Raw genomic sequence first — 6,000 nt, forward strand, 5'->3', positions numbered from 1 at the left:
CTCATATCTTACATTGGATATCTAAGGATATAAAAATGGAAAAGGTGTACATACAATTAAATGTAAGGTTTAGATTAAAAACAAGAGCATTGTTTTTTTCCTAGTTATATTATTAAATAAATAAGAAAATAAGTAAGTCACCACTTTAGAAAGAATAAAGTCTACCAAAACAACACATTACTTGACAAGTCAAAGGGGAGAGTGCAACTGGGTATGGAAATGTTACGATATTAAATGTTTAATTGCCATAAAAGATGCCAAAAATTCACTTCATCCAAAAAATTCAAGAAGTATTTGGAGTATGATTTGACATCAATGACAACGCAAATCTTTAGATATTAATAAGCAACCACGAAATGGATGAATAAAGCAAGTATTTTGGATTAAAAATAAGAAGGAAACCATACTCATTAATCACGAGTCCTACTACATCTCTTTGAGGGGTAAGCAGCTGCCCCTTCCCTCTTTCACAAAAGTACTCTTGAAAAGCAGTACCACTAACAAAATCACTCAGAGTTCTTTTTAGTACTGTTTTTTTCCTCCTTTCTTTGCTGCTTAGTGCTGAAACCCACAGTCAGTATCTTGAATTTCCTTAATAGTGGAGAGTTTAAGGAAACAAATAGATTCTCTCCACATGCAGGTAACTCACTGTGCAATAAACTAGACCTAGACGTTCACTGTTCCATGCTACACTGACAGTAGGAAAGCATAATTTAAAAACAATTCCCTGCAGAAGGAGTGCGATAAGAAAAAAACCTGCTACCCTATGCATGTATTGGTGGAGGTATTGAATAAACAAAACCCCACTTCACAATACAAAGAAAATACAGCTTGCACAAAAACAAACTGCAATATTAATTATGAATAGAAGAAAAAATTACACAGAGAAAGCACAGGAAAAAAAGGGGTTCGATATGATCGATAGCACGAGAGTATCGTTAAAAGATATAGCAAGTTCAAGAAAACCTGCAACATTTAAGTCATTTAGTAGTCAAATCAAATCAGAACAAGGCCCCTGTAAGCAAAAAGGGGAAACCGACCCCTGCTCTTGCCGTCCTACAGGATCCGTCTCCAGCTGCATCTTTTCTTCCAACCCTACGGCTTTTTTCAGGTTTAAATCCATTAACCTTTGACTGCGGCCGCAGCGCGTTCCCCGATTTCTCCATCTCCCGACCCGTCCAAACCAGACCCAACTCAGACGCACACCCACCGCATCCCAGCGATTGTCCCGGGGGTCCCGCAGCGTGCCTGCGTCCCGGGCATCGCCCAGCCTCTCCGGCCGCCGGCCCGCACGGCCGCCGGCCCCGCTCCCCGCCCGCCCCCGCCCGCTCCCCCGGCGCACGGCGCTCCGGGCGGGCCGCGGGGCCGGCGGGGAGCCCCGCGGCCCCTCGCCGGCCCCCGAGCCCGGCGCAGCCCGAGGGCGCAGCCCGGGTCCGGATGCCTCGCGGAGAAAGAGGAGGGAAGGCCGGGGTGCGCCCGCCGAGCATTCACCTGTGCCGGGGCGGGCTGCGGCGGCGCTCCCGCTGTCGCTGCTGCTGCTGGCGGCGGCTGCGGTTGTTGTTGTTGTGGTGGCGGTGGGTGACGGTGAGGCAGGGGGTGCGGAGCAGCGGCAGGAGGAGGAGGAGCAGGAGCGGGAGCGGAGCGGCTGTTGTTGATGGGTAACAGTCGCCAGGACTACGGTGACTATGGCGCTCGACTCACAAGGCAACGGTTGCTATAACTCACAAAAGGAGAGCGGGAGCGGGAGGGAGGGACCGACGAGCGGACGGAGGGAGGCGGGGGCGGCGGCGCGGCCGAGCGCCCCGGAAGGGGCGGGGCCTGCGGTAACGGCCGGCGCGCGCCGGCTGCCCCGGCCCGCCGGGCTGGGGCGCGCGCCCGCCCGGCTCCGCGCCCGCGCGGGGGGGGCGCGCGCGGCGGGCCCGGCGCGGAGCGGGGCGCGCGGCGGCGGCGCGAGGCCCCGCGGGGAGGGGGGGGGCGGCCGAGCGGCGGGCTCTGACGCCACTTCCGGCAGGAGGCCGGGCGGGAGCGGCTCGGCGGCCGCCGTCCCTCCCGCCTCAAGATGGCGGCGGGCGCGCCGCTCCCCCACCGCCCCTGCCCGCGCTGCCATTTTCGACAGGGGGAGGAAGAGGAGGAGGAGTGGATCGCCGGCGACAAGCGGCGATGGAAGGGGAAGCGCTGCCGCCACCATGCCCGTCTTCTTTCCTGTCCCGCCGACTCCCCGGTGGCCCCGCGTCAGCCCTGCCGGCCCTGGACTCGTGCGGGGGCCGAGCCGAGGCCCGGAGTGCCCGGTGGCTGCTCGCAGCCCACGTGGGCCGGACCGTTGTCCCAGCTGGCACACCGACCCACAGACCCTCTTGGGTTGGAAAAGACCTCTGAGATGGCCGGTTCTAATCTGTGACCAAACACGACTATGTCATCTAGACATGGCACTGGTGCCATGTCCGGTCTTTCCTTAAACACTTCAAGGGAGGTTACCACTAAGTGTAATAACCTGTCAGAGTGCTCTCCTGACAGGCGGTGTCTGCTCCTTCCAGGTGCATACAGAGTAGAGGGTTGGAAGGGACCTCTGGAGATGATCTAGGCCAGCCCCCCATGCCGAGGCAGGGTCACCCAGAGCAGGTTACACAGGAACGTGGCCGGGTGGGTTTTGAATGTCTTTAGAGAAAGGGAAATCAGGACCTCGATGGGCAGCCTGGCCCAGTGCTCCGCCATCTTCAAAACGTTCCCCCTGTGGGTATGTATAAGTTGAGGCAACATACAGTGCCCCTGCATCTACTGGCTGCTACTATGTTTTCCGGTAGTCCCTGTGCATCCCCATCTGCAGCCCTTTACTAACCAGAAAAGCATCTCTGAAACTTTATACACAGTTACAGCAGTCGGTGTGACCGGTGAGGCTTGGCTATAATCCATGTAAACTGTGGAGTTCATTCTTCACCTATGTACTGGTCTGTGTCCTCACATGTTCAACAACCCATGGTTTACCAGACACATCTTTCTCATACCTCCTGCTAAAAGCACCTGGTGTTTGTGTGGAATGGTCTACAACCAATTCTACTCCACCTGTCCCTACAGAAAAAAATTGAAATTGCTGTTAGATTAGTAGATTTACTGATTTTCAGAACCCTATGTAACCATCTTAAGCTGTAGCAACTATTTACTAAAAAATACTGGGAAATAGGGTTAAGTATATACAAACAAGATCTTGACTGACAGAGATTTAAGTCTATAACAGAACAATCTTGAATTAATAAAACTATTTAAAGCCCTTCAACTGAGGCTATGTCTTGATATTTCTACTGCGGAACCTAATTTTTGTGAGATGCTAAACTAGAAACTTCAGCTGAGATCTTCAACCTCTGGTGTTTTAAGAGCTCACACTACTAACCTTTGCAAAAACATGAAAATAAGACACAACTGTAAGCAATCTAATTAAATAAAAATAGCAATGCATTCAATTAAAGATAAAAGATATTTTGGTAAGTGTCTTTCATTCTATCTAGCAAATATGGGTACATTAATTTAGCTTGCACATGGAAAGGTTTTATGATTTGTTTTATGCAATTTTAAATTTCATATGAACAAGGTGAAAACCAAATAGAGGAGTCAGATACTGAGTAGTTTTACCAGAAAATTGTTGCCAGAGTGATGTGACCTAATTCCACGGTAAAGCTTTAGCAACATTCATGTCATCTATGTTGCTCAAGGAAGCATTGATCTTAATGATTTTAATTCTGGATATTTTCTGTTGTGTCGATTGTCACTCACATTGTTATGTGCTTGGCAACCTTAGTAGAGTGAGCTGTAGTGAATGCAGTAAAGTTGGAGGATAAAAGCATTGGGCTGTTGGTTTTCTTCCTGAAATCATGGAACTTCATGTGTCTCTCTGTGTGGAAAGAACAAATCAAGGCCTTGGCAGAAATTTGAAATATAAATATCACTATACATCTTCCCTGAGCCAGTATATTTGGGAATATTTGAATCTATAGCAACAGTTCAGTCTGTAAGAAAATTATCCATTTCTTTTTTAAAGGGAAGTCACTACTTTTGTTACAGAAAGATTATTTAATCACTTCAATATTTTTATGCTTCTATCTATGAAGTTAATTTGCAGAAGTGCCCACTTAGATCAGTCAGGACCTAATGGAAATTTGTATCCCAATATTTTATCAATTGATCTTTATCAAAGAAGGCATGTTTCATCTTTATTTATGATGAAGTCTTTTTTTTAACTTATTCAACAGTTATTTGCTGCAAGACAATCACTAAAACATTCAGTCCCTTCATAGAATTTTTGTAACTAATGACAGTATTAAACAATCTGCCAAATTTAAATATGAAAGCAGTGTTGATTAAAAGTGGTTGGGTTGCTAAAAGCCTTGTGTTTTTTGTTTGGATGCAGAATATGCTGCATATCTCAAAGTAATTTTATACCTTACTATGTGGATGAGGAATAATCAGAATGTAATCAATGTTTTTTTACTAAAAGATAGTTGGACGGAAGTTGCTTATGTACTTTGAAAATTATCACTTTTTGTTGCCAGATTCAAAACTTCCAACACATCTGAAAAAATAACTGGTGTCATATGCAGGAATTTCTACTGCAATGTTGAGAATGGTAATGGGAGACTATTCTTATGAATTTTTTTTTATACTAGATTTATAATACTTTAAGCTTTTTATTTTCAACAGAGTTACATTGCTATCCCTAAGAACTTTTACAAAATACAGAATCTTACAGAGTTTGGATTTTTTTTATAAAGTCATAATTAGCTTGTCTAGTAATTTCATATGACATTGCCCATTTTTTATTTAAGTCCATTTCATAGGTTGTTTGCATTTCCAAAAGGTTTTCAGATACATCCTGCCATTTGTTGCATATCTGGAACGTGCCATAAGCCATTCCTGTCAGCCATGTTGTGCAGAACACAGTAGGTAGCTATCTTATGAAGCAGTACAAAGACAATCCAGAATACTAAAGTAAAATGTGTAAGACCAATCAAACTGATTCAGACTGTGGGTATACTTACTGGTCCACATAGTGTAACTTAATGCCTCGACAAGTGCAATAAGAAGCATAAGCACATTTCACTTGTTTAACTTTGCCAACCTATGGCTATTTTCAGTGATTTTCTAAACTCTGCATAATTAATCTTTTTTTACCTACCTTAGAGAATCTTTTCCAAGAACTTCACTAGTCACCCCTTAAACTTACGTATAAACTTTGCATTTGCAAAATCTTTCATCAAGAAAAGCCAATTGTCTGGAAGTTGTTATAGGAGGAAACAAGCCCTTTTGCTTTCTCGGAAGTCTAGTCCCGTTGATTTTTGTGATTTTAATTCTCAAGACTGCTCATGATGTGGGGAAAAAGTCAAAGGAGGTATGTATAGATGCCAATGTTAAAGGATAGGCAACTTAGGCAGATCTAGACACTGCAATGTCCAATTGCTTGCTGGGCATTATTCTTTTCAATACTGTCTAAATATACAGAAGACTAAACAATTCTACCTAAGTAAGTTAGTTACTTGGTTATTACTTACCTTTTGGGTAAATGTAGGACATATAACAATCTTATTCTTCTATTATCTTGTAGCCATAACAAGTCATTCACTTGACTATTTTCTGCTTATCCCCTTTATGGAGTGAATATTCCCTCTTACTTGGTGATCTGCATACTTTTACTCCAGCTACATGAAGTACACAGTCTCCAGATGCCTACTAATATTTTGAGATTTGTACAGGGTTAATTGGTGTTTTGGTCCATAAGGTCAGTCCCTTGGAGTTTGCAGGAATAGTATATGGGGTTTTTTATGTTGACTTTTCCCCTTCAGTTAGCATCCTGCAATGTCACAGAATCACAGTCCTAAAATATTTTGGGTTGGAATGGACTTTCATAAAGGTCATCCAGTCCAATGCCCCTGCAGTGAGCAGGGACATCTATTAGATCAAGTTGCTTGGATCTGTATCCAACATGACCTTGAATGGTTCCAGGGGCATCTGCTA

The 6,000-nt window shown here is 45.0% G+C and overlaps 1 protein-coding gene across 3 annotated transcripts in view; it reads right to left on the reverse strand.

Annotated features, from left to right (window-relative positions):
• Window positions 1–1,781, reverse strand: part of RFX3 (regulatory factor X3) — a 117,542-nt gene extending 115,761 nt beyond the window's left edge. For all 3 annotated transcript variants that reach the window (XM_021531727.2, XM_021531725.2, XM_077790526.1), the window contains exon 1: window positions 1,492–1,781. The gene's annotated coding sequence lies outside the window, so the exon portion shown is untranslated. The remainder of the gene's footprint in view (window positions 1–1,491) is intronic.
• Window positions 1,782–6,000: the final 4,219 nt, after the last annotated feature.

This window comes from Lonchura striata, chromosome Z (genome assembly GCF_046129695.1).
Source record: "Lonchura striata isolate bLonStr1 chromosome Z, bLonStr1.mat, whole genome shotgun sequence".
Classification (NCBI taxonomy): domain Eukaryota; kingdom Metazoa; phylum Chordata; class Aves; order Passeriformes; family Estrildidae; genus Lonchura; species Lonchura striata.